This window comes from Cupressus sempervirens, chromosome 3 (genome assembly GCF_028749045.1).
Source record: "Cupressus sempervirens isolate cs-2001-9-10 chromosome 3, ASM2874904v1, whole genome shotgun sequence".
Taxonomy (NCBI): Eukaryota; Viridiplantae; Streptophyta; class Pinopsida; order Cupressales; family Cupressaceae; genus Cupressus; species Cupressus sempervirens.
Window position 1 is genome coordinate 393,554,719 of NC_143120.1, and position 16,979 is coordinate 393,571,697.

The window sequence follows — 16,979 nt, forward strand, 5'->3', positions numbered from 1 at the left end:
GGCATTAATTTCCACTCATATAACCCTTGATTAATTTTAAAAGAATTTTTTTGCTCATTACTAGACCTAATTCTTATTTGGTGATGCCCACTCTTTAAATAAATTTTGGAAAATTACTTAGAACCTCCTAGACAATTAATCAAATGTTTAACCATTAACATTGGGAACCTATATCTTATTATAATCTTGTTTAGAGCTCTTGAATCTATACAAAGTCTGCATGTTCCCTCTTTCTTTGGAGCTAAAATAGTTGACGCTACACATGGGCTCAAGCTTTTACTAACTAACCTTGAGTCTAACAATTCTTGAATCTACCTTTCCATTTCTTCATTATGCTATGGTGTAAGGTTGTATGATGCCTTGTTAGGTAGAGTGGATATTGGTAAGAGACCAATGTAATGACTTATTTCCCTCATGGGTGGAAGACTCCTAGGCATACCAATTGCAACCATTCCTTTGTGTTTGTCAATTATACTAGCTAAATATTGCTCCAATTTGAATGGGTTCTAATATGATTATTTAGCCTTCATGACTTCCCTCTCACTATTTGATATCTCCTTTTTTTAATTAGTAATAAATTGGATTTCATCCTTTAGGACTAGTATTAGTGAAAAATAAGGTCCTTTTCTAGCTTTCAACTACTTGAGGAATTCCTTAACATCCATTACTATGATCTTGGCTTTCTTGGCCTTTAGCTTTTCTTGAATAAATTTTTTTGATAGGAACAAATAAATATTTTTTACTATCCTTGATTATGATTTATGAATTCCTAACTCCATCATGAGGTTCCTCTAGGTCATATTTCCATGGCTTCCCAAAAAGAAGGTGACACACATCCATGCTTACTACATCAAAAAAAATCTTATCCTTATAGGATCCTAACTAGATTTCCACCCATCACTTTGATGACTTGAATTTTCACTAATCTTAAATTTTGATACCTTGTGAAAAATTAGGAAGAAATATGTTTTTGTGATTAGGGTTTCATGAGTTTTCATCATTTTCTAGAAGGAAGCCCTAATTTCATTTTTATTTAGGCCTTAGGGTTCTTCAAAGTAATTAAGGTTTTGGTTTGAGGTTTTAAAAGAAGGGGATATGATAAAAATTTGGTTATACATCTATCCCTAAGTTAATTTTTAAATTCATATGATATAAATTTGTAGTACTAAATGCTTTAAGTTGTGAAGTCATGAAAGCCTTTTAATTTTTGAATCTATGCATTATGTTCTCTAACTATTTCATTGGCAGTGATGTTGCGAAGTAGTCTGTCATGAGGTTCATGCTACACCTTATGAAATGAGGTTAGCAATTAAGTTAGGGCTACGAAGTGGAGAGAGATTTGAATCACAAAGTCTCAGCTTATGATTTACAAGGTCACTTTTAAGTTGCAAAACCATGAAGTATAACCACAGTGATAAAAAATTAATTAATCACTATATCTCCTATAGTCAACAATGAAGTAAGTTGAGAATGGAGAAGTGGACATAACTAATAATCACAACATTGCAAAGTTAAGTTATGAGTTAAAGGTTATGGACATGAAGCCACAAAGAAATTAATGGTTAGCTTAAAGGAAATGTTCACATCATCACATGAGTTAAGGATAATCAATTTTTGATTATTACGAGGCAGTGAGGTGACTTAGATAAGGGTTCCACAACATCGCAAATATAATAAGTGTTAAGTTCTAAATTTTGGAGACCCAGAGATCCATGCAAAAAGAAGTTTCACTATTTTATGAGGTTAAAAGGTGAACAAAGATAACAAGTTGTGATGAGGAAATTAGCAGTCATTGCACCTTTGCAAGGGTTAAGCTATAGTAGGGTTTTAAAGGTGAGATGTCGCGATGAGGGTTAAGTAGTTGTTCCTGATTGAAATTTTTTGGATCGTTGTAGTTAGTGAGATGGTTAGTTGACTAGTTGCAAAGTTGCAAAATGGTTATGATGAGAAAATTTGTTATTTCATGGGTTTCTTGCAAACAACATAGATTTGAGTTGTGATGGAGTGATAAGATGTGATCTAACTGTCAATTCCATATCTCTACGATGTTAAGTGATGAATTCTTAACTGATGTGATATCGTATATAAAGATATGAAATATGTTTCACTGCTTCACAAGTCTCCATGGTAAACAAAATGATATGGTGGTGAAGAAAAGATAAATGCTTAACACATCATCATAGGGTGAATTAGGAAATTTAATAGATATGTGACAAAGTGGCGAGAAGGTTATAGTAACTATGTTCATGCAATCATGACCAAGATTAAGGAAGGACACTAAGCCACCTTGAAGTGGAGAAAAGTGGTAATCACTACATCACTACCTTAGGTTTTGAAGGAAAAATATATGAAACAAAGTGCACTTCCAAGATGGCATCGAATGATGACTTGGAAGTATGAGCATTGTAAAATTTAAATGTAGGGAAACTTTTGAAATACTGATAGATTTTTCGTGCATGTTGTTTTAATGTTGTTAATGCCACAATTTGATTTGTAGAAAGGAAATAAAATGTAAAAGGGATAAGGAATTTGTCACCAGTTGCAAAGTGTTTGAAAATTTTATATTAGAATTGAGTTGTAGAGAAAATTTTAGCAAGAAAATTTTGGTGATATTGTGAGAGTTTAAAACAATGGTGTAAAATGATGGAGAATTAATTGCATAGGTTCAAATTGAAGAATCTTTATCAAGTTATTCAAAGGGAAAGAGTCCTAGCCCTTTTTCTAATGAATGGTTACAATTTTTTCCAAGTTCATCAAATCTTTAGTCTACAAATGCTCATGCTTTCAGAGATCCATATAATTTCTATAGAGATGTAGAGGTGTTATACAGAAATGGGAATGAATTGTTTTGGTTCTTTTACAACAATAGGCTGAGTAAGGTCCCTATATCAAACCCTTGAAATATAAATTTGGGAAAATTGATCATTCATGAGGTATTCATTGATGTTGATTTGTTAAAAGCATTGATCAAAGCTTACAATGATTTTAGTCATTCATTCCACAAAAAGGATAGAAGTATAATCTATAGACTAGAGAAAGAGACTTTCATTGAGGATTTCAATTTAGGAGGACCTATGGCATTCCCTATTGACTTGAAGAAAATTGATGATGATTTACAAAAGCACAAGAATTTCTACGTGAAGAGGGTCATGTTTAGGCATAATTTGAAATTGAAGGAGTAGGGAGAAATACCAAAGAAAGTGGGAGATTACATGCTTCTAGGGTATTTCCCAAGATATCTTTAGAATATAGTCTTTGGTTTGAACAAGGCTTTAGGTTTGGATGGAACTATGGATGCTTTTGGTGGAATTTACATTATGATATTAAATATCTAGGATCCACATGCTAATATTGGATATGATTTTTTCACCTACATAACAAATCTCATTCACAATGAGATTGTCTCTGCTCAACAAGGAGAATTGGGAAACTTCAAATTTCATCATTATTCCCTACTAATGCATTTGGTTTGATACAAGAATATGGGATACATTAACCCATGTTTCATTGAGAATACAAAATAATATGGAGAGAATCTTCCTATGCAATGGTGAACTAGGGTATGGCAAAGGTTCTACCCTTACTAAAATTTTCTTTCCTTTTATAATGATCTTGTATACCCTATATTGAATTTTTTGGGAACTATAGTAGAGAGGATTCCTAGAGATTTTAGGAGATTTATTAAACCCTCTAACCACTTTGATGAAGAAAAATAATTAGGGCATGATTGGGGAGGTGTTTTTCTATTAGAAAATTGCACAATCGTTAGGGTTTTTGGGTGCTCTCAACCACCAAATCTCCTTCCTAGATTTGTTCTAGAAATATTATGAATTGTTGATTTTTTTTGGCAATTGATAGCTACATATAGGAAGTATTTGGGCCCTACTATTAGCAAGGGAACATTTTTCTATAGATTTTCCAAGTGTGGAGATTTTGAAATTGGTAGGAATGCAATTGAAGAGACTGATGCATTCCTTAGAAATTTTAAATTGCCAAATTCCATTGCAAGGACATATAATCCTTTTGATGTTGTTAGGGATGCCTTGAGGCATAGGAGGGGATATAAATTTCCTTTGAGCAAGAAATAATGGGAAGAGGATGTCATTGTAGATTTTCTAGATGAAAATGTATGTAGAGATAAGATAGTAAAATAGAGGGAGATAATGGGTTTTGAAGAAGAAATGAAGAGAATTGATCCATCTTTTAAGTGTTTTTATCATGAAGAAGGGTTTAATAATTTTATTGAAAATTTTGATGAGATTATAGCCCAAGTTCCCAAGGAGATGAAAAATAGAGTCAATCCTGAATCTCTTGAGCCTGATATTGTATTAGAAGTAGATGATGATGTGGAGTAGTTTGAAAGCTCAACCTGGGCCCAAAGAGGCAAGTAGAAATAGAAAATGGTTGAGATTCCTCAAAAAGCAAGGGAGAAATCCCTACAAGTCATGCCAAGGGGTAGTGAATATTTCAACGATGCAAGGTGAAGATTTTTATGGCATAGGCCACTGAAGATGAAAAGGCTAAGAAAATAGAGATGGAAGCTAGGATGATAGATGATAGGATCATATAGATTAAAGAGTTTAAGAGATTCCTTTTAAAAATAATGCAAAATGAATTGTCATTACAATTAAGGCTAGGTGAATCCAATGAAAAGATAGTAGAAATGGTCAAAAGGCTATAGGAATGTGATCCTAAGAGTGAAACCCTAACCATATAAGAAGAAAGAGAAATGATAAAGAAGAGTGGAATGATCATATTTCCATGATGGGAAATTAGATCTTCATTTTTGATTGACCAAATGAGAAGGAAAGAGAAGGCAATTTATTTTGAAGATGTGAATCAACATGGAGAATTAACAAGGTCTAGTCATAGTATTGATGGAAAAACCATGACAATATGGAGCCTAACTCTAGAAAATGAAAATCCAAACCTCATGGAGGTAAGAGATTCTGCTAGTGTAAATGTAATCTTCTAGAATATTCATTCCACATCTAACAATCAAATCTTTGGATTGATGACTTCAATATCACTGCTGGGAAATAATATAATTGATGTATTGGAGGAACAACTATACACAACCTTTGAGAGGTATGTGGATACAAGGAAACAATATGAGGAGGAGATGAAAAAGACATGTCTTAGAAAAATGAAATCTCTAGCTGGAAAATGAGGTAAAAATATTAAAAGATGCTGCTAGGCATGATATTGAGGTTGAAGACATAGGTGTACAAAAAAATGATTATACAATAAATATAGGTGATATAGTAGGCCAACATATGGTCACTGACAAAGAATAGCTAGAATCAAGCAAGAAGACAAAAACTATATGTAGAACAATGCAAAATTTGTTGATTCATAACATAGGCTCTTTGAAATATTCATCATAGAATGTACATAGTAGCTACATTTCTTTACAAGGAGTTGAGTATTAGTGTTTAGAAATATTTTTTCTACTATCCCCTTTGTTTACAATGTGGGGCCCTATACACAATTCTTTGAAACCCTTGTTCCAATGATGGCACAAGAGAAGGAGTTGCTCGAGGGGGTAATTATCCTTTTTAGAAAATTGATTCATAAAGTTAAAAAATTAAATGGTTTTTTCTTAGGGACATTACAATTGATCCAGAATAAAATAAAAATAATTACCATAGGGACTCCTAATTTTGTGCCCAACATCATTGATGAAAAAGGAAATGTGAAGGAGTGGAAGGAATGTCAATCCTCTTTTGATGATATCCTAAAGCAAGTAAGATTTACTATAACAATGAAGAAGATGTCATGGTAGTATATGATATGATTGGCATATTGTATAAACTAGAATCAACAATGGGAAAGGTGACTGCAAAAGTCAAGGCCATAATAGATGCAAAATGAAATAAGTTCCTTGACGAAGTGAATATAATCAGGGATGCCACTTGGCCATATATTGATACTAATATTTCCATTTGGGAGGTCATAACTAGTATAAAGGCCTTACCATCTAGAGATATTCATTAAGAAGGTAGGGAAGAAACTGAGGTTATTCATGGGGAGTAGTTAGGAATCATAACTAAATGGAAGAAGGGACATAATAGAGAAAGGACAATGATTACGATAGGTTGTTGAGTTTTACACATGCTCATCTTGGAAACACTTGGAGAAACAAACCCAGACTATACTTGAAGATCAATTGCCACCTATTAGTTTTGGAATTGTTTACCATCTTCCATCCAAGTACAAAGAATTTTTTACAAAAGAAAATATCTGATGTCTTTGTATGTACTTTTGAATCAATTTTTGACAAGTTTCCTCCCATCTATAGCTTGTTTGCAATCCTTGTCTTATAAAAAGATTTCCAAGATGTGGAGTGAGGGTCAAAATTTTGTTTTCTTTAGTGATAATGCTATTTTTTAGTTGGTCCAGATTCTGATATTAATTTTTGTTGTTTCAAATTTGTATTTCAAGAACATGGTGAATGAATTCAAAATATTGTCAAATGTTGAGTTATATTTTGAGTCTTATATTAGGTGTATGTATCATTCTCAAGAATATGAATATAAAAGGAAGTTATTGGATATTTGTGTCCTAATTTTGTGTCTCCATTTTCATGTACTTGTCATTCTAAGCTTAAGAGAACAAAGTTCTTTTCATTTAATGCAATTTGGATAATTATATATCAATTCATTATTTCTTTTAATTCAAGCAATTAAGTAAATGGTTCTATGAGCTAATAAGATTTCTCAGTATATGGAAGGGATATTATAAGAAAGGGATTTAGGGTTAGCAGCTGATATATTTGATTGTAAGTCAATTAAATGGATCAAAATCTATTGATATGACTCTGTGTAACAATAGATAAGGCAGTGATCATTAGTTAGGATGCAAATTGAGGCAATCTTTTAATATCACAAATCATTGTAAAAAAAATCAATATCCAAAGCTTGTAATGGAAAATCACATGTTGGTCATTCACTTATTGTAATAGCTCTTGATTTTGTATTTAGTTTCTATAATTCAACAGTTGATTTAAATTCCAAGAAGATTAAGAGACCAAATCTTCTCTAAAGGGATGCATGGTGGGAAAATATGAAGAAATTTTGAAATCCCTAGGCAAACCTACCTTGGTTAGCAGAGCCTTAAGTGTAAGAAGTACTATTGCTTTGTTAGTTGGTCTAGATCTAAATAGATTTTTCTTAAAATGGGAAGCGGCTAATCCCTAAGTATCTCCTTATGGTATTTTGGTGGTGTTTTTAAACCTATAGTTTTAAAATATCAACATACTTCTCATTCACTAAAGTCTTTTGGCCCTTTTTCAACCATGAGACCCTATAAGGGTAAGGGTGATGTATCATTTTAATCTTAATTTTTTCAACCATATCTATTGAAAAAAAATTATTAGTTGAACCATAATCAATTAGTACTTCATATACATTTCCTCCTACTTTTTAATTAGTTTTGAAAATGGAATTTCTTTGTGGGATTCCATATTTTTAGGCATCTTGATTAATGTCCTCATCATCATAAGGGATTCTCCTTTCTTTGGATATCCATAATCATGCATGGTTTCATTTTTGCAATCTAATTCTTGAGCCAAGTAAGTCCTCTCTCCTTGACAACTTGATTATGCTCTCTTTGTAAATTCATAGGCCATGTGTCCTTCTTGATGACAGTTAAATAATTTCAATGGTCCTGACCTTTTACCTGACAATCTTCCTCTAAAACTTGGTCTCCTTCCTTGAAAATTTCCCTTGGTATTTTCATTTCTACTAGCTTTTTGAATGGCTTCATTTTATGTCCCAAAACTTGGTCCCCTACCTCTTGGCTATTCTCTTCCTCTAATTGGACTTGTTCCCCTACCTCTTTTTTTTTTTTTTGTCTTCTTTTCATTCTCTCTGTAACCTTGAGAGTTAATTGGTAACATCCACTCACAATGTTAGGTCCTAAAAGGTTGAGATATTCTTATAAGCTCATTCTCAATCCATTGAGGTACCTTGTAATCTTAACACTGTCACTCTCCATTTCCTTGGATCTAAGACATAACTTGTGAAATTCCTCAATATATGATTAGACATCTATCTCTTTTTGTCTTAAATTCTCCTTCTCCTATGAAATTGTATATTATAATCATCAGGGACATAAGATTCCCTTACTATCTCCATCATCCTCTTACATTTGGAAATCACATTCTTTCCTTTCCCCACTCTTTCATCTTGTATAAAATTCGACCATGTTAGTTTTGCTCCACTCATTTTTTACTTATCTATCTTCAACTTCTAAATATTAGTTATATCCTCATACTCAAAATAATACTCCAAAGATTTAATTCATTCCATGAAAATGTTAGCATCCATTTTAGCACAAAATATTGGCAATTCTATAGGTCCTACAATTTCTCTCCCACCTATGGATTTTAAGGTCTTCAAAATAGACCTTTGGTTTTTTGGCATATTTATTTCTTCCTCTAGTTCAAGGATCTCTTAATATTCTTTGTCTTCTCTTCTTTCCTTTTGGGTTTTACACAAAGCACATCTACCTTTTTTCAGTTTCTTTTGTTATATCTACTAATTGGTCCCTCAACCATCTATTCTCATTCTTTTTCTCTTCCATATCCTTGACCAATTCAAAATTTGTCACCATCTTATAGTTTCGATTCACTTACCCTAACATAAATCCCAATACTCTTTATAAGGAATGCAACATTTCTCTAGTACCACAAATGATGCAAAGCTACATCTTTGGGACACCTCTTATGGGAAGCATTCAAGAGGCTTCAATAATGGGCTCTTGAACATCACTAAGGGAAACTTTGAACAAGTTCACTTCCTCTACTCTCAAACTACTTACTCTCTTCTCCATTTTATACTTATCTAAGATAAAATCCACACACTCCTTTTCTTCCCAAGTCTCTCTAAGTGACCTCAAATAGGCTAAATGGATCACTACCTTGAAATAATATCCAACAATATATGGAACCTTGGAACCTTGGTTTTGATTCTAGGGACTTTCAAACAGCATGTTCCAACCCTTGGAATTTATCCCTTAAAAAAAATCATTATACCTCCTTCTTTAGGGCTCTACTTTTGTAGTAGCCTTGTTAAACTATTTTTCTCCCCCTAACTCACAATTTATCCATAAGACTTCCCAAAATAAAGATATTTTCAAATACCCTTTTTGGATTTCTATCCAAATCTCAATATCTAATTTTTGACTCTAATTTTTTTATACCTAAAACTAATGAGTTTCAAAGACCTAATTAGGCCAATTAGGCCAAATTTACAAATCAACTACTAGATATCCATGTGTCTTGACAATATCAACTCTTGGATTATCTTGAGTCCTAAAAACATCCCAAATCCAAATTTATAGCTTCTCTTTCAACCCACTCTCTAATTTATTCAAGTTTTTAATGTTGATCACAATGCAACTATACAAACAACATCCTCTAGGGCATCAATTTAAATTTAATCTCTTCTACCAACTCACAAATAACTTAAAAAATTGAAAGTAAACCATCTGAGCTAGAGATTCACAAAGGGAAGCTAAAATTTTCTAATGAAAATTGGAGTTATAAGAAATTATAGCTCAAACCCTAGGTTTAAGATCAAATTTAGACTCGATAGCACAAATTCCTCATTTTCTCATTAGCTATAACACCTATAAATCTTGGGACAACCAAGGGAAACCCTAAAATGGATGGATGTCAAGGAGTATTGAGAAATAATATTTTAATTCCTTACTGTTATGGTGATCCCATTGTGAAAATAAACAAGTCACTATGTAGAGGCAATGCCAAATCTGCAAGTAATAAGAATGGCTAAGGATATGGGTACTTCAAATCTTTGGCTAGAGGGCGATTGAAAAATTATTATTAATTCTTGAAGGAATTGTCTATATCATCTTGAAAAATATCCAATATTATTCAAGAAGCTTGGATATTCCTTTGCACCATGGATAAATATTTCTTATCCCATGCTTATAGAGAGTCTAATTCTGTTGTCGAATCTCTAGCAAATATTACAGTTAGGAAGAATCGATAGATGAGGTAGAAGGGTAAAGTGGCCTTACCATTGGAAGTCATGTCTTGTATTAATTATGATAGTATCAATGGTAAGGAAGGGGTCATTTACAATGAGAAAAATGTTATATCAAGGTGATACTTTTATGATTACAAGGAAAATAAATTACCTTAGTGACAAGTGGAATAATCATGTCCCCTTTTTCTTGCTCATTTTATGGTTTTTTGTGTATGTTAATTCATTTTTTGGCACCTAGTTTCATCCATGCATTCTCTTTTTGCCTTTCTATTCTAGACGGATTCAACTAGCTATGTCAGATTTTGGAAGGTGCATAATCAAGATTGAGATGAAGAGAAGATCCAGGAAGCTTGTCAATTATGAGAAATAGAGGACTTACAAGATGACATCTTTTTTCAAAAGGGAGACAAATTAAGGTTATAGAGGACATGATATCTCAAGTCATAGGAATACCCATTGTTGGAAAGATTTTTTATAGAGATAGAAAGCATTAAAATACTCTTGTAGAGGGTTTTCCAAAGGACAAAGAGAAGTATGAGGCTATTTTCAAGTTTGGTAAGACATATTATTCCCTAATTTCTATTTAGAAAATTTGGAGGGTTGTGCTCAGGGAAATAATATATTTTTTTATACTTTATATGAGATTTTTTAGAGAGTGAAAAGATAAGGAATCAGTAAGATAAGCTGAGCTAAAACTAGAGGTTGGTAAATGAAGATGTTAGAAAGATAAGTAAGGAGGATATTATTCACTAAGAAAGAAATGAGATCACTAAGAAAGAGTTGCATTAACCAAGCGTAGTATTAACCAAGCAAGTATAATATTGACCAAGAAAAGGAAAAGAAGAATAGTTTGTGAAAGGTTGAGTTTAAGGCCGACATAATGCAAATATCTAGATTATATCACTGACTAGATAATTAAGGAAAGATCTAATGATGGATATTTGAAGTGTGTTTAGTAATCCAAAGAGAAGCACATAGTTTGAGGTAAAAGTATATCTAGATTCAATGAATCTAAGATGGAAGAGATTAATTGTCGATGAATATTAAGTGACATATCCCATGAAGGAGCTAAAAGGTAAAAAATTGTCTATATAAGAGATAAGCAAGAACAAATTTACTGCTAGGCCATTTGATAACTAAGTTAATGTGAAGTGTTGAATGAGATTCTAATGGGAATATCAGAGTACAAAGTTGAGGTGAAGTAAAGTGTTGATGTGATGACCAATTAGTGAGAAGATGATATGGGTATAATGGAGATCTAATCAAGAAAAGAAAGTTTATATTTCTAATAGATCATTTCACTATTACTCTCTAACCATTGTAGCTATAAAATATCTTAATAGAGTGGAATTAATAGTCTTAATTTATAAATCGATTTATATGGTGATATTCCATTGAAAATTTGTAAGTCCTTTAGATAGGCGACTCATTGAAGGGTGAAAAGGTTTAGATGATCATTGGTGAAAATAACCTAACATGGTCACACCTAATAGTGTTCTTATAACCTTTAATAGGGTTGGCTCTTAACTGAGCTTACTTTAGAAGAGTGAAAATATTTTTGGACTAGTACTAGGTGCTTTTTACCCTAATTGTGTTTCCATGTTATTTCATGTTTACTATTGAAACTATTACCATTTTTGTAATTTAGTTAATGAGCCTAAGACTTGGTATAGGATCTACAAGTGAATTTATTAGCTTATTGATTGATGAGATATTGTATTTACTGAGTTGATTAATTGATAAGTTAAAATTGTAATAAGTTGGAATTTTTTTAAAGGACCTATAGGGAAATTGAGGATAACTGATTCACATCCACTTAGTTATCTAAAATTGGTATCAGAGCATTGGTGCTTGAAGGAACAAGTTTTGGAGACTTGAGCTAAAGATATGAAGATGTATAAGAGAGAGGAACCAAAGCTAAAAAAGGAGAACTTTTCATCATGGAAAAGAAGAATAAGGTTGTACTTATCTAGCATTGGAGATTCAATATTGTACTACTTGGACAATTAGTACACACCTCCATCCCAAGAACTTATTATAGTTGTGTAGATGAGAGAAAAACAATAACACAACTCTCTAATGATAAACATTTCTTCTTCCTTGAATGATGATGAATTTGAAGATATCAAAGATTGTGCTACTACCAAAGAAATGTAGGACAATGCCACACTTGTGCATGGAAGATATCATAATATTCTAAGGGGAAATGTTTAAAGTTTGAGAGGTAAGTTTGATGAAATGAAGATCAAAGAAGGTGAAAATGTTGTGCAATATAGTAATCAAATCAAGGAATTTGTTAATGCCATCATAGGAGATGGAGAAACCATAAGTGATGAAGTTGTGGTAAGAAAATTTCTTATAAACCTATTACCTATCTATTCTATTAGAGATTTTTCTATTCAAGAGTTGAGATTTATACTTAAAAATTCTATTCTATTTGATGCTTTGGTCAGTAGATTGACTGCTCTTGAGCTAAATAACTTTGATAATTGTCTAATACCTAAGATTGAATATGGATTTATGTCATCTCTAATCATTGGAAGTTCAAGGAAAGAAAAGAGTTCTCATTATAGACAAGATGATAGTGTTAATATCAAAAAATAATAAAGCACAAAAAAGAGAACATAAGACAAAAAGATTTAACATGGTTTGCCCAATCTTTAGGTTATGTGCACCAAACAGTGAGTACAATATTTTTACTATCAAGTGATTACAACTTGATTATAATCTATAATCCCTTATAGCTCAATACCACCAAAGGAAGATATTATTGCATCACACTCAATGAAATCCCTAACCCTAAGTGATTTTGTAAAATATATTTTCCACTTAACAAAATTAGGGATAGAATAATTGCATGTCACCCTACAGAAAAGTAGCCATTAAAATAGCCCCAAATTATTTTTCCCTCAATAACTACACCAAAAAACCTCCAATAGCCATGGGCTATCACCTCCAACTATATTGGGGGCTGCCATGTAATGCCTCGCCCAAAGATCCTTGGAATAAGGTTAAATATAAGCCTATATATATATATATATTTTTTAAACAAGAATGGATGAACATGACATACAACATACAAGGGTCACAAAGATCACAACAGAAGACTACTATCCAAATGCCACTAGTAACCAAAATGACTAACTGTAGAAGGAAACAATCTATTTTGAATCCAAAAACATACCAAATTTGAAATACAATTCCAAGGTATTCAAGAACACCATAAAGGGTATCTAAAACACCTCAGAATAACTTTCAGTCAAATAGAAAAGTGCCCATTTTCCACTTGGATAGGTTTTTTCAAAACCCAAGTGATACTTTAATTCAACACTGTGCTATGCTTTCTAGTATCATATGACCTTTCTAATGAAGGAGTGCAATACATTTAGGGTTTGGGTGACACTTCTCAAGAAGGTGTGTGACACTTCACAAGTATCATATGACTTTTCTCCAATGGGTGTACGATACAATAGAGTGTCGCACGATAGAGTTTTCATGGGTGTGCAATACTTTCTAGTATCATATGATTCTTCTTCTTTGGGTGTTTGATACTTTAAAGTATCACCCAATGCTAATGCATGGTTGCCTAGGAAAAACAAGAAATAACTCAAAGGACAAAACAAATAATAGAATAGGAAATCAAAACCTCCACATCGGGGAGTACCAAATCCATAGTCAAGGTGTAGACACTTGAAACAATAATTACTAGATGTAACTACATCTAACCATCTAACATAGCAGTGAAGAAAAATAACTGAAAGCAACATTCCAATGTACTGAAACAACATCATAGTGGACTAAACAATGAAACTAAGTATGTGGTTCCTCCCATCCATAATAGCACCATGAAACCTCGATTGTCCTAGCCATCCCCATGCATAACATCCCAAACTACCAACCAGATCATCAGAGCTATCTTATGAGGACACCACTACTAAAATGTACTACAACATAAGAATAAGGAAATCTAACATGTTAGAAGTAAATCATAAGATAATCCCACAAATCAACTCATCATCTAACATATGCTAAATATCATAATATAGGAAGGCATCAATTAAACAAACATCATCTAGCATGATATCCAAGTATTCTGATGAAAGCATAAATCAAAAGATAACATACTCCAAAACTTCAAGTACCAAGTGAAACACAAGCAACGATCGTACTGGAATAAAGAACACACATCTTTGTACACTGGTCCCTAGTAGTGGTGAAGGTAGCTACACCTCCCAACCATGTGGAACTCATAGGTCCACTCCCACCATGATGATGGAGATAATGATCCAACCACAAAAACACCAAAGCAAACATCCATGGCTATCACTCACGCCATATAGTAATGATGGCAGAAGCCAAGACCATGTAACCATGCAAGTACAATAGGTCCTAGTTAGACACTCTATGGGTAACTATGTAGGAAATCTTGGTAGAAAGTTGGTAACATGATAAAAAACCATTCCCTTGGGTAGTCACTCAAGAGGCTAACATGCAACATCCGTAGCTTAACTACAAGGACTATTTATCACTAACCGTTCCCCTCAGCACCACACTTGGAAGGCTGAATTTAGTAGTTTTATCTTCTTTAATTCTCTAACAATTTATTAATTTATCACTTATTAGAAACTCCCTAACACCAATCTAGGCTAGGACACCACGAATGCGTTAGGAACCCCTCCACCAACTTTACCCTACATACCCATACTCATCACAAGATGAGTGCCCATAGGCATGCATATTCCCAACCCAACCCCAAATGAACATAGCTCCACCAAAATAAAAATGGGAGATCAAGCCTCACATGTCACTTGACAAATGCATATGCACATGCTCGTGTGTACCACACCACCATCACAAAGATCAAACACAAGGGCTAGATGAGAATGCAAGTAGAAATCACACTCAACTAAATAACAAATTGGGAGGACAGATGTAACACACATCCCAATTCAATATAAAAAGTGCAACAATTATCTAACTAACATGCTACAAAGGATCCAAATCCATGATAAAAAAAAAAATGCCAAGGAAACTTGAGAAAACTAGGTAGCATGCAAATCAAGGTAAAAACCCCAAAACTAAAAAATAATAAAGATAAAACCCATTTGGTCTTTGGGCACAAAAGCCATTAAAATCTAGTAAAATTTGGGTTCAGATATCGTATGCAAAAACAATTAGCATAATGGCTCAAAATCCCAAACTCCCATCTCAAAAGTAGGGAAAACATTCATACTTGACCAACCAGGCAGAACCAGCAAATAGAAATGGAGGAGAACACTAGTTCTCAACCTTTAGAAAAATAGATACAAAATCTGAGATGAAACAAGAAAATGGGAAAGCCCTATCTGACAGCTGATGTAGGAGCATCCAGAGGTATAAGGGCAATCCTATGTCACTCAAAAAAATGTACTTAGACTTAGTTTCTATTTCATGTGTTTTCATTTTTGGATACCCATTTGGGTCAAATAAAGGTTCCAACTCTCACAGTTCCACTATCAGTATTCTAGGTTAGAGTATTTGAGCACCTTGGGATACGTGTAAATGCCAAAAAAATAGGAGTATGTAATTGAGCCATAATTTTGATGAATTAGAGGGTGTAAATTGGTCGAATGAATGTAATTGTAATTTAGAGCATTCCAAAAAAAGAATGAGGTCAAAAGGCCCCACAGTTTGAAAGTTATTGTAGTTTTTTAATTTTTGGAGACCTCTTAAGAATGCTTCAAAGTCAAGTTAGGGGCATTGAATGACCTCAAACAGGGCCAAAAATGGGGGATGAGTGAATCTGGTCCATAGGGCTATAGAGCGCTTCAAGAACTTTCCAAAAATGTAAATGGTTCGTCAATCGAAGCTATAATTCAAAAGTTATGCCTCCCGAAAGTTCGGTTACCATTTCTGGATTCTTCTAATTTTGCACTAACTTCTAATGCGGCTTCTAGAGCCTTCTATTTGGTTGATGGATGCCAACTAGGACTTTCTAGAATGTATTCCTAATCCTTAACTCTTTGGGGTCTATTTAAGAACATTTTTGGCATTGTAAAAGGCAGTTTAGAGTGGAGTTTGAGAGGAGGTACTGAAAAGAGAAATTATCTCCAGATTTATACTATAGTAAGCCCTTAGGGCATGTTTTGAAGGCTATTTTCTTTGTACTGAATGTATTAGCATATTCTCACAGTTAATAAAATTTTCCCCTTTCCTGTTGTGTCCATTCTGTTATTTGGCTTGACCCTCAAATCCCACCCCTTGGGCTTATCCCCAACTAAACATCTTAGTAAATTGCCCAGACTTTCCAAAATGACTAAAACAAAAAATGACTAGGTAAAATAAATAATTTGCAGATACAACCAAAGAAGATGGCAAATTAAGGTCTACCCGAGCTGGATCCAATGAGTTCATCCTCATGAAGATCACATGCCTGTAGCTCTCACAACAAAAAGAAAACTAATCCTTTAGAAAAAGCTCTCAAATTCCCAAATTGCAAAAGTGAGAACTGAGGAATTAAATTCCTCTTTCAATACTAATTCACTTTTCGAGTGAATAATTGATTAGGACAAATAGATAGTTAGAATAGCTAGACTCCCAATCAACCCAAATGAAAACATGCTTTTCCTAGAAAAAGGAATTCATCTATGGCAAAGCTACCAAAAATTAAATTCAATAAAATTTAAAGCTCAAAAACCCAAAATCACAAAAATTTCCCTAACGACTTTTTCAACAATGTAAACCTCTAAATGCATAAACATACTCACTAGTCTAGTCACATAATGACAATGAGTTCGGATTTAATAATCACTAATAGGTTTAATTAAAGAATTAGAATAAGGATATGTTTACCATACAAGGACAACATTGGTAAACTATGAATAGCTAAATAACTATCTCTAGGTGCCACTACCAAGGATACAAATCTTGCACACTAAAACACATGATCAAGTGTAATTGCATATAATAACATAGCTGAAGCAATAA